Genomic DNA, 17,406 nt, shown 5'->3' with positions numbered 1-17,406 from the left:
TTATGCATCTGCTCATGCAAACTTTGGCGCACATTAAGGAGCAGGCGTCTGCAGCCGAGGAGGAAGAGGAGGAGGAGGGAAGCCTTGATGACAGTCAGCCATTGTCTGCTCAGGGAAGTCTCGTGGATGATGTGGAGGAAGAAGAGGAAGAGGAGGATGTTGGGGATGATTATTTAGGGGAGGAGGATGCTTCTCAGGGGCCAAGACAAAATGTTGGCGTGGCAAGGTCAGGTACAGGGTTTGTGCGTAACTGGAGGGATGTTGATTTGCCAGAAAGTGCTCCTCCAACCAGCACTCGCAGTGCATCATTGACACCTGGAACATTGGCCCACATGTCTGATTATGCCTTGCAGATCCTAAAAAGGGACCCCCGCATTGCCAATATGATGAACGATGACGACTACTGGTTGGCCAGTATCCTGGATCCACGCTATAAAGGCAAATTCCAAAACATCATGCCACAGGAGAACCTAGAGATAATATTGGCTAACAAACAAGCAACTCTGGTAAACCGTTTGTTTGAGGCATTCCCAGCACACAGCGGTGGTGATGTTTCTCCCGCGAGCCGTAGGGGGCAACATGGAATAGGTGTTCGTGGTGCACACAGCCGAAGTGGCGTTGGACACAGGGGTTTCATGACCATGTTGTGGACTGATTTTTCAAGTCCCGCTCACATGACTGGTAATACTGCATCGATTGAAAGAGAAGGGAGACAGCAGTTGTCAACTATGGTAACAAACTACTTCTCCTCCCATATCGATGTTCTCCCTCACCGGTCATTCCCCTTTGACTATTGGGCCGCTAAACTTGACACCTGGCCTGAATTGGCACAATATGCCTTACAGGAGCTTGATTGCCCTGCTGCTAGTGTGTTATCTGAAAGAGTCTTCAGTGCTGCTGGATCAATCCTGACAGAAAAAAGGACCGGTCTGTTGACCCAAAATGTTGATGATCTAACCTTCATTAAAATGAACCATGCATGGGTTTCAAAGGATTTTGTCCCACCCTCCCCTGCTGACACGTAGGTTGCCAGAAAAATGGCTCGCTTTTGTCCTCCTCTTCCGCGAACTTCTCCAATTACTCCATTTGCAGCTGCTGAATGTCCAACATCAACATATGCCATTTTTTCCACCTCCCTAACTGGGCTGCCTCCCCCCACAAGGCCGGGGTCACCACCTGGCGCATGCACCCGTGCGAGTACCGTTGCCCTGGACAGGTGGGTGGGCCCACTCATGGGCAACGGCACTGGCACAGGGTCCCTCATAGTAGAATCAAGTGTCTCTGACGGTGGGGGTGCACACCTGCCGTCAGACACATCGGCGTACTATGAGGGACCCTGTGCCAGTACCGCCGGCCATAAGTGGTCCCCCCCTGCTTGCTCAGGGCACCAGCACTTGCAATACTTACCTCTCCCTGCTCCACCACTGTGTAGTCTGGACTGTTAAATACTTCACTGGGATTGCCAATACAAATTTGGTGAAATGATAGATGATGGTTAAGACGTAGCTATGCCCTTTCCTGCTGGACTCTATCTTCAGATGATCAATGGCTTCCATTTGTTATGGATGTCGACTCACAATGAGAAGCAGTGGTGGTTTATCATCAGCTTTCACGGTTTTCCGACTCACAGATGTGTGACATTCCTGCACACATTTTTAAATGTGTCCTCTCATGCCTATCCAATAGAATCGCCTACGGCCTGTGGCTTCTGTCTTTTGCACTCCAAAGTTACCTGACAGATCATGATTTGGCAGTGAGGACAATGTCTGCATATCTCCCTGTGATCACAATTTGATGGAGATGAGTAATGGTGATGGGATCCACGGTACTGCGATACAGCAAACATTTCTTCACAAGAACTGTTTTCACTGTCTCCACAGACAAAGTAATTGAGGGTCAGCATCGCCTCTGAGAATTCTCTCGGGAGTTTTTCCCGTGATTAGTAATTCCAAAATTTCTGCAATCACTCGACTTTCCGTCTGTACTTGTATCCATCTCGTTTCCTCTTGCGGAGAGTTTGAACTGTCTTACTGAGACAGAAATATATATGAAGATTTAAAAATACTCCAACAGTGTATACTGGTGTACGCTTCAAAAACATTTCCTTTTTTCTACTTTTTAGATTGTTGTCTAATCCATACTGAGGCTGTGAGTGTCTTTGTCGGACTCCGGAAATATACACGCAGATTTTTAATGTTTAAACTATGCTATATATACCTGCTATCCAGTCATATTGTAACCTTTCTCAACTTTCTACAATCATGTTGAATCCATACTGGGCCTGAGACCGTCTGAGTCTGCCTCCTGATATATAGACATAGATTTTTAATGTGTAAACTATGCTATATATACCAGTTATCCGGTGATACTGTACCCTTTCTCAAATTTCTACAATCTTGTCGAATCCATACTGGGCCTGAGAACGTCTGAGTCTGCCTCCTGATTATAGATGAGCGGTGTTCGAGTCGATCTGTTCACCAAGTTAAAATTCCAGCTGTTTTGGGTGGTGTTCGAGCCGTTCGTCGAACTCGAACACTTTGCTTAAAATTCGGCTGTTCGAGGTTCCGTTCGAGAACGGTTCGTTCACCAAAAGTGTAACTTCATTTTCACATCAATAATGGTTTTCAATGTTAATAGACTGTTTCATGGCATAGTAGCAGTGTGTGGTAGCAAGTGGTGTAGTGCACCTGTCAAGGAGCTACACCATGTGTGTTTCTAATAATTTTTTACCGCATCTTTTCCAGAAAATCCTTTAGGGCCTTGTAGCACTGTCTGCTACTCAGCAGAGGAGCCCACCAGTGAACCTAGCTATGCTGCCTGTTTGTGAAAGAACCAGTTTTTGACTGCATTTAGCACAGTTAATACTTTGGGCCTAGTAACTGTGTCTGCTACTCATCAGAGGAGCCCACCCGTGAACCAAGCTGTGCCGCCTGTTTATGTAAGAACCATTTTTTAACTCCATTTAGCCCACTGAATACTTTGGGACTAGTAACGGTGTCTACTGCTTAGCAGAGGAGCCCACCTGTGAACCTAGCTATGCCGACTGTTTATGTAAGCACTGTCTGCTACTCATCAGAGTTGCCCACCCATGAACCAAGCTATGCCGCCTGTTTTGTAAGAACTGCCTGTTACTCAGCATAGGAGCCCAGCTGTCAAGCAAGCTACAGCACCTGTGGTTTGGACAGTTAATTTTTCCATTCTTTCTGGATTAGGCCTAATTCCGGAATTCCGGTTGACCTGCACTTACTGGGAAATCCTCGTTCGCGGGGAAGAACTGGCATCCCAGATCCCCATCACTAACGGTGTTCAGCGAGTTATCTGCACCTGTAAGCGACGCACGCTGGTCCTTTCAGTGTAGCGCGCATGCAGCCCCGGACATGTAAGGGCATGACCGACCTGTTATTGCTCGATCTCGCGTGCCAGAGCCTCGCGTGTCCCTCTAGTAAGCTTGACGCGTACCGCGGGGGCATGCCGGAGTCTCGTTCGTTAACGGAATTAAGCTGACAAATCGCTAGCACAACTAAAAACGGACATCCATCACCACCCACTGAATCGACAAAGCTTGCAATCTGTCCTTTTCTGTAGCTGGCATGGTTGAGGTTTCCTGGGTGGAGTCGAAATAAGCCGCAGGCTTCACTCCTGGTGGTGCCCTTCTGGACATTCCTTTAAGTTTCAGCTTTGCAACCATACTGCCCCCCGGAAACCAAACACTTTGCCTTCATGGACGCTGTTCGGAGGTTCATGGGAATAACGCCGCCCGATCGGCAGTTGGCATAATTTATGGTGGGAAGTCCGACGGTATATGATCGTCTTCGATTTCAGATTTTTATTTATTTTTTTTTATTTTACGTTTTTATTCCAGCCTTTCTTGACTTCATAAGGGCATGACATGCCTATATCTGTGTCTCCTCCTCCTCCTTTTACTCCTCCACCTCTTTTCTATATGTAGTTGCCCTTTTCCATATGATATTTTTGTATTCTGAGCATTTTGTCTGCTTTGGGACACCTTTAAGGTGTTTTGTAGTTGTTTTCTATGTGTTAGTATGTGTTTGCCTGCCATTGTTTTCAATGGTGTTCGTCGAACGTTTGACGAACATTCGACGAACTTGCCTCCTGTTCGACGAACCAAAACGAACTCGAACAATAGCGGGGTAGTTCAACACTGCACCTGATATATTGACATACATTTTTAATGTTTAAAATATGCTATATATACCTGGTATCTGGTGATACTATACCCTTTCTGCCAGAAAGTCCTCCTCCACCCACCACTCTAAGTGTATCATTGACAACTGGAACATTGTCCCACATGTGTGATTATTTCTTGCGGATCTTCCTGTTATATTGTGGTGTGATCCATCCTGAGCATGTGAGAGTCTGTGGGTTAGTCCTGCAATTTAGATGTACATTTAAAAATTACCCCAACACTATTGTATACAGCTCTACGCTTGTGATACATTACCCATTTCCTGCTATTTATATTATGGTCTAATCCAAACTGACTAAGTGAGAGTTATTTTCTGACTGTGGAAATAAATACTGACATTGACAACAATGACTCCTACACTATGTAAAGCTGTACTCTTCAGATCCATTACCGTTTTATGGCTTTTTATATTGTGTTGTAATCCATACTGAGCCTGAGAGCGTCTGTGTCTGCCTCCTGAAATATCTACGGAGATTTAGAATGTTTAAACTATACTATATATACCTGCTATCTGATGATACTGTATACTTTTACTACTTTTTATATTCTTGTCTAATCCATATTGAGCCTGTGAGTGTCTCTGTGTGACTGATGGAATAAATAGGGAGATTGACAATTATCCTTTGACTGTATAGAGCTGTACGCTTCTGATACAGTACCCTATATCTGATGTTATTTTGGGTACATTTTCTCCAAAATTTGGAAGTATGGTGGAAGAGGCCATGGACGTGGGTGTGGGGAGGCCAGCTGGTGCAGATGGTGGTGGTGCATCTTCTGGTAGTGGCAAAAGCACAATAGCAGCTAAGGCAGGAGGTGTTGAGCCTGCGTCATGGTCTGGCTCCAGAACGCCTGGAAGGCTACCTTTTCTGGGAGTAGGTTAACCACTTTTAAAGCCGGAGCATCAGGAACTGATTTTGGCTTACATTGCTGAAACAGACTCCAGCAAATATGCCCTTCTCTTCTGAAGTTTCAAAAAATGCAAGCACTGAGACGTCAAGTACTGGCTCCAGGTCAGGAAGAACCCCTTTCCTTGTGTCCTTCACCCCCACCAAAAGTGAATGATGCAGCAGGCCACACTTCACATTAGTTCATGTAGCTCTTTCTATCATACCATGCCTGGGTTATCAAGTCAAATCGTGAATTCACCAGTCCAATATGAATCTAACATGGAGTGTGGGTGGCCAGCCAGGGCAGTGGGGTTAATCGGTATCGGGCCGGTGTCTCAGAGAGATGTGTCACGTTGGTGGTGAAGACCCATTCCGTGGCCCTGGGCGTCCATGCAAAGGGATGAATAACGTTTATAGGTGAATGATACGTGACACCACCTGTGGTTTCTGATCAGATTGACCCGCGCTGCAGTGTCGCTTCTTTAGGACAGATGTTGTGGTGCAGCTAAGATGTAGAAGCCCTGCACAAGGAGGGCCATAGTCGCAGGGCAGATGAAAGAGTTGGTAGATGGGGTGCAGTGCAGGATGTAGCAGAGTCGTGAGCCAGGCGCAGGAGAAAGATGACAGACACAGTCGTGCAGTTCCTTTACCTGTACTTGGTAAGTGCTGTCCGGGACCCAGAGTACAGATGGAGAAGGAGTTGGTCAGCCTGGAAGCAAATTTGGAATTCTCTCTCTGCAGATAGGTAGTGTGGCCTCCGTTCTAGCGCTTATCTGAGGTACTCGCAGTACTGAGTTCACTGAAGTTCCTCCTGTTGACTCTCTTTTGGAGCTTTCTCATATGGCAGGCAGCCATAGCCTTTTCCTTCCGGCTCACACACGTCGCTGCTGGGGCCTCCGAGCCTTAGTTGGGAACAGAGCATTTACAGCTGCTACTTCCTCCAGTTTCTGCTGCAGGACCGTCAGTGTCCCTACAAACTCGGAGACCGAAATCAGGACCATATGCTCCAGCTAGGAGTGAGCCTTAACTCTGCTCATCCTCCAGCTGCCCTTCTCACATCCACACACTTCCCCTTCCCTTCACAGACTGCCCTAACTTACCTGCTCCCGACCACAGAGAGCAGCTCCTCAGCAGTCAGGTTCAGAGGTCTCCCTGCTGGCCTGGAGTGGGAACTGTGTTGTGTGTTGGTTTAACTGCTAGAGAGATCCTTCGTTGCTCCCAAGCATGACATCACACTCCCTAGGAGGAAGGTAATGCCACTGTGGCGACCGTACTCCTGGGGGGCGCCACAAGTGCTCTGATGCCCAGCCATTGCTAGGTGATTCTGCTGGTACATTGTACCACCTTACACGGTGACAAAGAGGAAGGTGCAGATGAAAGTGCAGGTTCCTTGAGCAGGTGGGGGGGCATACTCATGGGCGACGACACTGGCACAGGGCCCCTCATTGTACGCAAAAGTGTCTCTGCTGGTGGGAGGGCCCTCCACCCGCCGTCTGACACACCACCATACTATGAGGGGCCCTGTGCCAGTGCCGTCGCCAACGAGTGGGCCCCCCTGTTTGCTCAGGATCACAGCACTTGAAAAGTTGAAATACTTACCTCTCCCTGCTCCACCGCCGTGACGTCTTCCACGTTTCCTGACAGTGACATTCTGGTCAGAGAGCGTGATGACATCACGTCTGTACACCCTCTGTCTAAACAGTCCAAGTGCAGTGAGATGGAAGATGGGGACAACGAGGAGTCCAGACTAGTAGAGGGATTTCCTAGCGAGGAGACTTATTTAATTGTTTTCAATGTTGGGATAGCAATTTTTGGGGAGCACTATACTCTGGAGAATGATATATGAGGCCCACCATACACTGGAGCATTCCAAAGGTGGACACCAGACACTGGAGCAGCATTTACAGGGCCCATTATACACTGGAGCATTAAAAATGGGGCCCATTATATATGGAGCATTATTTGGGCCCTTAAGACAGTGGAGCTTCATCCATGGTGACCAACATATACTGAAGCATTATGTGGAGCTCATCATATACTGTATGGAACATTATATGGGACCAATGATTCTGTATGGAGAAATATATGGGCCTCATTACTCTGTATAACGCACTATGCAGTGGGCATAATACTGTATGGAGTAATATACTGTCCGTTTTTGGAGCTATTGGAGAATTTAAAATGGATATCAGTCATGAGATGTAAGAAGTGAAGTATTTTTCATTGTACTATACCGCTATTTCTCTGCCTTATCAGAGGATCATGACTTGTGGCATGTCTTAAAGGAGCCCAGTGACACTCTTTGGCCAAGGGCCCATGAAAATCTGGAGCCAGCCCTACCCCCCCACGACTTTAGCCAAATAGCCCCCAGTTTTGAATGCCAAATTATTATTATAAAGTAAATTAAGGTTGACAAGCTTAAGTATTAAGAATTGATGTTTTTGGCATTAAAATGGGCACTGTAGGTGTGTTTCCTGTCCTCCACTCACTGCCGACTTTTCTTCCTAATTGACTTGCATTGGGTTTCGTGTTTCAGTCAGTTTTCACGATAATCGGCCGATTGCGTTCGATCCGACTTTTGATCCGACTTTCGACCCGAAAAAAGGCAAAGTCGCTCATCCCTATCTACCGTACCACATAAAAATGAAAGATTTCTCTGCGCACTCAAAAGTGATTTTTGGGACCACTTTAAAATTCCTGGATTTTCAGGCTGTGCTAGGAAAAGAATCTGGCTGCATTGTGCAGTGTCAAAACGCAAATGGAGAAAAAAAAAGGTTCTGGGCTGCTTTGCAATAAAATAATCTCTATTAACCTGGCAAAAAAAATTCCTAGCCAATTATAACTGGAGCTAGGTATATACGGTCAATATATCATATAGGTAGCAGCAGCAGCACAGTAATGGAATGGACTGTCATGATGTATGCAATGATATCTATATACACACATACAGTGCCTGCAGGCCTTGCACTGATATGTATAGAGCGACATACACTCCCCTCACTATCTAACACTGCAACCTACTGTATATACTACGGAATTAGTCCTTAGTAGACCCCACACTGATTAACCCTCCATCAGGCGCAATAGATCTGACAGGCACACAGTAATTAGTTTCACTTCTCTCTCCTTGCCCACTTATCAGAAAACCCCACCCCTCCTAGTTATCTCCTGACTCTACAGGCTCTGTGAAACCTGATATTACAGTGACTCAGCAGACCTTCTAGTGAGCAGATATCAACACTTTGGCTTCTCAGGCACATTGCGCCTGATTTCAACACAAATTGAAAGGTTAGTATTTTCTTTTTTTATTCATCACGATTGTGTATTTAGCTTGTTTTATGAAGGATTAATGCTAAGTTAGTGTACATAAGTACTGTTTTCTTAGACAAAAGGAGGGTGGCTTCTAAGGCACATTGCGCCCTAACACATACTCCTTCTCTCTTGCTTCAGATTTTCTGCTGCAATGGCCAGAAAACAGTATGATTCATCTAAACCCCTTCATTTAGAAGAAATGAAGATTTTTTTGTTAGAAGATGATGAGGAAGAACCAGCAGTAACTGAGGATTTAGAGGAATCTAGTGACATTTCATCTGAAGATGAGGTAGCAGAATGTAACACTGATTCTGGAACAGAGCAGGATGGTGATGACACTGATACAGAGGAAACAGACACAGATCTAGCTTATTATTTGGGCAAAGATAAAAATACAAAGGACGTCCCAAGGACGTTCCAGAACAAACACCGACTCTACCACCTTCTAAAAGACGCAGTTGTACTACCTGCTCATTTGTATCTGGTTTCAGAAGGCTTTCTAAATATGACTGCAAAACATGTAAAGAATCAATCTGCCTTTCCCATGCAACTTTCGTCTGCCAGCCTTGCTTTTCTAAGTGTACCTGTGCTGCTTCTGCTGCAATTGAAACCACTGAAGATGAGTAGAAAATAATTAAGTAACATCTAAGTGCAATATCCTTTAAGTTTTTTTCCATAATTTTATATTTAAGCAATAGTTAAGTAAAGATAACTGGAGCCTATTTGGCGGTACTACCGAAAAGTGGTACTTTTAGTTTTAATAAGTTTATGGTTAATAAATGTTTTTTTTTGCATCTGATTTGGTGTAATCTCTTTTAATACATTCCTATGAAGGTCACTGACTACTTCTATAGTCCTGAAATTGAAATATGTAGCTACTATAGGTGGTTTTCTGACCTGTGCTTGTCAGGCACATTGCGCATGAACTGAGGAGAATCTATATTGCGCCTGACGGAGGGTTAATAAATCCCCAAATCTGACTCTATCTCGGCAGCATCTGTCCCTTCACTATTTTAATCCGGAGCTGAATGCGCCAAGCAGGGCGGCGTCTGGTCTCTTATACCCCTGATGATGCTGTGCGGCCAGCCAATCACTGCAAGACCACAACAAAGATGGCTGCAGTGTTATAGTGTCTGGCAGACAATCCCTGCATGGTGATTGGGTCTCTAAAGACTGCCAAAAATGCTGGCTGGAGACCCGAGTTCTTGCCGAGTAATCCTGGAAATGCTCGGTGCTCACCGAGTACACAGAGTAAAGAGTAGTGGCGAGCACGTTCGCTCATCATTAATTCTTACCCCTATGTTGCAGGTGCAAAGCAGTAAACCATGAACAGTGTATGAGAGGACCTTTATGACAAAGCAGACTATGTGCAGACAGACATAGCTGCAAGGACCTTCCGGTCACATGGTCATCCCCATCAAATGGGTACATGGCAGAGAACTACATATACATCTGGCCATTCATGTGGGTATGTCTGCCCCGATTGTAAGTAAATAGGCTCCCCAAATGAGGCCCCAAATAGTACTTAGGTATGCAACCAAATGTGCGCATAAAACTTAATAAAACAAAAAGGAAAATGGGCAGCAAGACCACATGTTAACACAAATAATGCAAGAGACCAGCGGCACAAGCGCCTGTGCACCCATACCTCAGCAGAGTCTGTTGGTCGGGCTTGCTATTAGAGAGTTGTACATCAATAGAGCAAAAGTTGATATTAAGAAAATCATTAAACGTCACTGCCAGTTTTTGAAAATGATATGACATATGTTACAAATATTGATGAAATGGCGCATAAGCACATACATACAGAGAAGGCTCGTACTATTGGATGCCAGGTATTTACAGAGATAGAAAATAAAATGTCCAAACATAAAGAAACCATATTCCTCCATTAGAGTTCACAAGTGGGCATAGACCACAATAGAGAAACCCGGAGAATATGCTAAAAATGCGCATGCGCACTGGCATAAAGGCAAGTCAATGCAACAAAGATAACATGACGCAGCATCGCTTGGCAGAAAGTAAAGAATAAATATTTTACTTCTGCGCAATAAAGCCAATATGGAAGGTAGCAGTAAAGCCCGCTTAAAGGAGGGGAAAAGGTGGCATTAGAGAGTTGTACATCATGACTTATGGATATGGGACGGAACCCCACTCCATGTTAAAACCACCATAACTACAGTAAACCTAGGCAATAGAATAAATACACAACACATTATTTTGGTTGTCAAAATGGCCACAGCTTTATTTAAATCACAGGATTAACACAATCACAGTAGGAGTCAGGTGAAGTGCTAGTACATTGGGATTGACAAGTACTGTGATATCCCAGCTGTCTGACATACAGAACCAGGCCAGACAGCCATAAAGGGGCGGCACACACTGGCTTGCCATTCAAGCAGAGCCAGTAAACTTTCAGGGCACCAATGACCCCATTATCCTCACTCCTGTGCTTAACCACTGTGGCCGCCCCTGATTGACGTTACCATTACAACGTCCTTGAGGCTGGCCACCAAAGCCGAGCCTGTTCACCACCATGAGGTTTTACATCCTCTATTAGTTAAAATGAGTCCACCTTAACTTGCCTGCAACTTCCACCTGACTCCTAAACCGCAAAGCTGTGACGGGTTATAAATTCACATTTGACACCTTTTTTTTTTTTTTTTTAATAAATCACTTTAGTAAACTTATAAGCTAGAAGTCCCTGCAAAAGCATTATGGGGACTAGCTTGGCAAACCTCCGACTCACAAAGAGTCATCCTACAGCACTCAGGAGAGGAAAAACCCCCTGTGGAGGAAACCTCTAGGGAACCATGGCTGAAGGATGGCCCTTCCCTTGGGCTTAGAAGGTTAATGCTGTTAACTCTTTATAGCCATGATAAAATTGAGCCAGGAACAAGATATACATGGTAATTTCAAAAATACAATAAAGCATTCATCATACAAGCAATAATCAAAACGTTTTAGGACAATGATTGTAAACAGGGCGGGTGGGCGGGAAATGCTTCCTCCTGTTCATCCTGTCCAAGAAAGAGGGAAGAGACACAGATTTCCTGCTCTATATAAGCCCCACCCTCCTCACAGTAACTCACCAGGCACAGACAAACTGTGCTTCTTACTCTGAAAGCAACATCACTCTAGCTTAAAAATCTACACTATACCAAAAAGCTGCAGGAGTAAAGGTCCACCCATCCCCAAGTCATGTCCTCCTCTGCCTATGGCTGCAGTGGTTTCTTGACTTATGGATATGGGACAGACCCCCACTCCATGTTAAAACCACCATAACTACAGTAAACCTAGGCACTAGAATAAATACACAACACATTATTTTGGTTGTCAAAATGGCCACAGCTTTATTTAAATCACAGGATTAACACAATCACAGTAGGAGTCAGGTGAAGTGCTAGTACATTGGGATTGACAAGTACTGTGATATCCCAGCTGTCTGACATACAGAACCAGGCCAGACAGCCATAAAGGGGCGGCACACACTGGCTTGCCATTCAAGCAGAGCCAGTAAACTTTCAGGGCACCAATGACCCCATTATCCTCACTCCTGTGCTTAACCACTGTGGCCGCCCCTGATTGACGTTACCATTACAACGTCCTTGAGGCTGGCCACCAAAGCCGAGCCTGTTCACCACCATGAGGTTTTACATCCTCTATTAGTTAAAATGAGTCCACCTTAACTTGCCTGCAACTTCCACCTGACTCCTAAACCGCCACCAGAGAGGCCATTTGACACCTTAAATGGACTCGCCCCCACCAACCATGCCTAATAAAGCCATCAACCATTTCTACATGCTATGGAAAGTCTGTGCACACAAGTAATAAAATTAAAATTCCAGAGCTCCGACAGATTAATTTTATCGATGCCATGCTACCAAGTTATAATCGATAATACGGTAACTACAGCAAAATAGCAGTTGTTAAACATCCTGCAATGAGGATCCCATAATGGGGAATGTGGAAAGTAAGCCATAATTAAGGTCATAGCCACAATCTGAATACCTGCATAATGACATCTGTCATGCCTCAAAAAACTATTATACCGCATGTATTGTAGCCAGCTCTAATAATTCACCAAATCACAGATTTTAGTTCTAGAAACCACCATTATTTACAGTAGCTGTGCAGTAAAATGTCTTAAACCCACTTACTATCACTACCCGAAAAGTGATGAACATATCAATAGAAAGATATTATAAATAGGGAGTAATTAAAACTATACACAATATAATATCAACATTATAACCGACCATAAAATAACATTCAGAATATCTGGAAGCAGCAATTTAAATAAACCTAAAGCAGAAAAAAGTCTACAAAGGCATTATTAATAACCCGGCCACGCCATTGTTAATTGTTTTTTATGCACTTGATAACATTTACTGTTGACCTCTCCAACTGGGTCAAAGGCATTGGGAATAGGCATATTGCCCTTTTTGTTAATGCACTTGATTACTTTACCCTTAGCGGCTCCCACTGGCTCAAGGGCACCGGGAGTAGGCATACTGCCCTTTGTGTTAATGCACTTGATGATACCCTTAGCCGCTCACACCAGCTCAAGGGCATCAGGAATAGGCATATCGCCCTTCATGTTAATGCACTTGATTACTTTACCCTTAGTCACTCCCACTGACTCAAGGGCACACAGATCAGGTGCAGTGCTCTTCAGTTTTGTGCACTAGATAACTGCATTGTCCAGACGACAACCTTGTTTTCTTCACCCCTCCAGCCGCGGTCCCTGGCACAGAGGAGCCAATTTCTTCTGTAGGCATGCAAAATATGATTGCCCTGACCCCAGGGACATTACCCTAACAGGGTCCTATAAAATATAAATGCTTCTGGAGACCAGGGGGCCATACCTTGATGGTCACCCCTCCATACCAGGGGGCCATACCCGAGATGGTTACCCCCTCCACACCAGGGGGCCATACACGAGATGGTTACCCTCCACACCAGGGGGCCATACACGAGATGATTACCCCTCAAAACCAGGGTGCCATACCTGAATTGGTTATCCTTCCAAACCCAGGGGGGGGGGTCCACGGCCAGTTTATTAACAAATAACAAACATTTACAATAAGTATTAAATACACAATCATATACGACATGAGGGGAGGGTTCTTGGAGCCCCAAAAATACTGGCTAAATATTTTGGCAAACACACAAGAACTTAAAAAAATCCACGTTACCCACAGCCGTAAACCACCAGCTCGAGGGCACCAAACATCCCATTCCGGGAAGTCCAACCACCAAAAGCTCCCGGGTAACACCCCGTCCAGAGTTACCCGTCCAGAGCCGTAACCAAAAGCCAGATCCAGAATTTTAACTTCCAATTCCTTTTTGCTGATTCAGCATCAACTCCAAGAACCCCACCCAGAGGTCCATACTTAATATGGTTACCCCTACTGACCAATTTATAAATAGCTTCAAGGACCCACTAAAAGGAAAACAAATGTTTGTTTGTTTTTTTCTTTTTTGTTTTTTTTTAAATTCATGTTCTTATTAAAATAAACATAAAATAAACTTTAAAGCATAAATCACATTAATACGCTGGGGGGAGTCCTTGAAGCTCCCAAATCTGGTGATTACCAAACATAAAATGTACCAACAATTACACCCAGCTGTTACCCCCACTAGATCGGGAGCACATAGCCACAAGGGTTCCAACGTTCACTTGAATTTCCTCCACCTTTCACCAGGTCCAGAACCATATTAACTTCCAAAAAGAGGAATCCATATCCCAATGAATCCCCCAGACCAATTTCTAACCAACTTCTAGGACCCCTCTAACCACCAGGCTCCAGGTAATCCACTCAGGCCTGTGCCATCTGCCATCTTAAGTAATATAAAATAAGCACTTAGTGAGTATAAACTGATCCCCTTTTTTTTTTTTTTTTTTTTAAGTTATTATTCACACCTTTATTAAAACAAACATACCATAAAACATCAAAACATAAATAATATTAACACGCTGGTAGGAGTCCTTGAAGCTCCCAAAATCCAGTGATTACCAAACATAAAGTGAACATAAAATGTACCAACAATTACTCCCAGCCGTTACCCCACCAGCTTGGGAGCACCATAACCACAAGGGTTCCGATGTTCACTTGAATTTCCTGGGGATCGACAAACCCTTGCCGAAACTCCCCTCCACCTTTCACCAGATCCAGAACCATATTGAATTCCAAAAGGAGGAAACCATATCCCAATGGATCCCCCAGACCATATTTAACCAACTTCAAGGACCCCTCCAACCGCACAAAATGTGGGATAAGTGAGGGTGAAAAACTCACAGGTTTACAACCAAGGTATACAACAGGTTAATAATGGAAAATATCCCATCGTAAGGTCCAGAAATAGACAGAGATGGGCAATGCTGTGTTATATGAGAAGCTGCCTGCTCCTCTACAGCAGTTACAGACTCTAATCACCAGCTGCGCATAAATGGTAAGAAACATGTAGGTGTAATATAAGCTGCCTGCAGCCATAGGTGTGTGTGCAGAAAACTGCAAGTTCTGTATCCCAGCCAGTCACTCTACTACATACAATTACAATAGACAGGAGACAGGGCTGAAAACTGGGCCCATGATGTGTACTCCAGAGCAATGTGCAGCCTCACACTAGGAGTGCCCACTCACTGCCCACCATGTGCTGAGTTATTAGTGCACACTCAAATGTGCCGAGTCACTCACCGATTATTTATTTTACACATGATAAAACATAAACCATTCAGGCCTGTTCCATCCACCATCTTAGGTAATATAAAATAAGCTCTTGGTGGGTATACTCTGATCATGCAATATATGAGGGGGAGGACTAAAGGCAGCAATCGCTACAGAAATCAAGCACTAAGCTGGAAGTCATGTCCAGGTTATATGTACAGCCAGGAAAATGACCTGGAGACACAGGATGTCTATACCCAGCATGATCCGTATATAGCAGAGTGAGGAGTGATATCATGTATACAGACCTGTGGTACAGGTTAAGTATACAGCACAGGAATAGAGCCTTTACACATATACCACATATAGTGAGTAGCCTGGTTACACTGGATCTGCACACCCAGCATCACAGTATGTAACAGAGATGAGGTCACATACAGCTCATCAGACTCCATAACTGGGATGGGGGGATAATCCGCACACAGCATGATCAGTATATAGCAGAGTGAGGAGTGATATCATGTATACAGACCTGTGGTACAGGTTAAGTATACAGCACAGGAATAGAGCCTTTACACATACACCACATATAGTGAGTAACCTGGTTACACAGGATCTGCACACCCAGCATCACAGTATGTAACAGAGATGAGGCCACATACAGATCATCAGACTCCATAACTGGGAAGGGGGGTAATCAGCACACAGCAGGGTCAGTATACAGTGCACTGACATGAAGTGCAGCCTCTCATCATCATACATATACCATCCCCCGACTGCTCCTCTCACCATCATACATATACCATCCCCCGACTGCTCCTCTCACCATCATACATATACCATCCCCCGACTGCTCCTCTCACCATCATACATATACCATCCCCCGACTGCTCCTCTCACCAGTGTCTCTAATACATGTGACTGCCCAGCTCCACCATAGTAATGGCAGACACTGTATGCGTCCCTGCCCTGTCCTATCATACATAAACCCAGAACTCATGAAGACTCTGTATAATACAGCAGTAATGTGGTATATCAGAAATGTCTGCAGGGAGGTCACACAAAAGCTGCCTCTGCAATAAGTGAGGGAACATGGCAGCTACATGAATTACTGAGGTAATCTTGATCCCAGATATGATGTAGGAGCTGATACTACCCTAGTACACACTACACAATGTCTGAGGTGAGTGCAGAGTAGTATATCAAACATGTCTGCAGGGAGGTCACCCAGAAGTTATCTCACAGTCTGTGAGGAAAAAAGCAGCATGCACATGAGGGACATGGCAGCTACATGAATCGCTGAGGTAATATTGGTCCCATACATAAAGTAGGTGCTGATACTACACTAGTAAATTATGTCTAAGGTGAATGTGCTCCTATCATCTGTTGTGTGAGGTGATAACCCCAGTATTATACTCCCTGAAACTGCAGACATGCTTCCTCCTGTTCATCCTGTGTAAGAAAGAGGGAGAGACACAGATTTCCTGCTCTATATAAGCCCCACCCTCCTCACAGTAACTCACCAGGCACAGACAAACTGTGCTTCTTACTCTGAAAGCAACATCACTCTAGCTTAAAAATCTACACTATACCAAAAAGCTGCAGGAGTAAAGGTCCACCCATCCCCAAGTCATGTCCTCCTCCGCCTATGGCTCCAGTGGTTTCTATAGATCAAAAATCGATATTATGTAAATCATTAAACGTCACTGTCAGTTTTCGAAGACTATATTGTAGCATATGTTGCAAATATTGATGAAATGGCACATAAGCACATACATACAGAGAAGACTCGTATTTTTGGATGCCAGGTATTAACAGACATAGAAAATAGAGTGTCCAAACATAAAGAAACCATATTCCTCTACTGAAGTCCACAGGTTTGCATAGACCGCAAGGGAGAAAACAGGGAAATATAAATATAGAAGTATAGCCAAAGTATGGAATAGCATATGAACAAGAGTGAGCAAATGTCCAGCCATTGGAAATACACAAGATTTGATGTTATGCCAAGACTAAATCATCATCAAAGGCTACAAATAGTATGAGAAGCTGGGGGCAATAGCACCTGCACACCCATGCCTCGGTCTAGTCTAATGATCGGGCAAATAAATAATCGAATAGCCCCACTGATGAAGTACATATTATGCGTTTGCGCAAAAGAATAAAGATGGTTCAATACAGCAAAAATATCATGCAGTTTATATAACTCAGCAATGAAAAAAAAAGTATTTAGCTATGCTGTTTTATTTCTGCGCTATAGAGCCAATGTGGATAATGATGATAAACCCCCTTAAAGAAGGAGAAAGGGCGCTGTTGAACCTGGTACAAA

The 17,406-nt window shown here is 44.4% G+C and overlaps 1 long non-coding RNA gene across 1 annotated transcript; it reads left to right on the top strand.

Annotated features, from left to right (window-relative positions):
• Window positions 1–8,499: 8,499 nt before the first annotated feature.
• Window positions 8,500–16,151, top strand: LOC141098699 (uncharacterized). The gene is made up of 2 exons (XR_012234318.1): window positions 8,500–9,364; window positions 15,621–16,151. It is a non-coding gene; the product is annotated as an uncharacterized lncRNA (long non-coding RNA).
• The last annotated feature ends 1,255 nt before the right edge of the window (window positions 16,152–17,406 follow it).

This window comes from Dendrobates tinctorius, unplaced genomic scaffold (assembly GCF_039654945.1).
Source record: "Dendrobates tinctorius isolate UK_male_01 unplaced genomic scaffold, ASM3965494v1 ptg000094l, whole genome shotgun sequence".
Lineage (NCBI taxonomy): Eukaryota > Metazoa > Chordata > Amphibia > Anura > Dendrobatidae > Dendrobates > Dendrobates tinctorius.
This window is presented reverse-complemented; position numbering and strand designations above follow the sequence as displayed.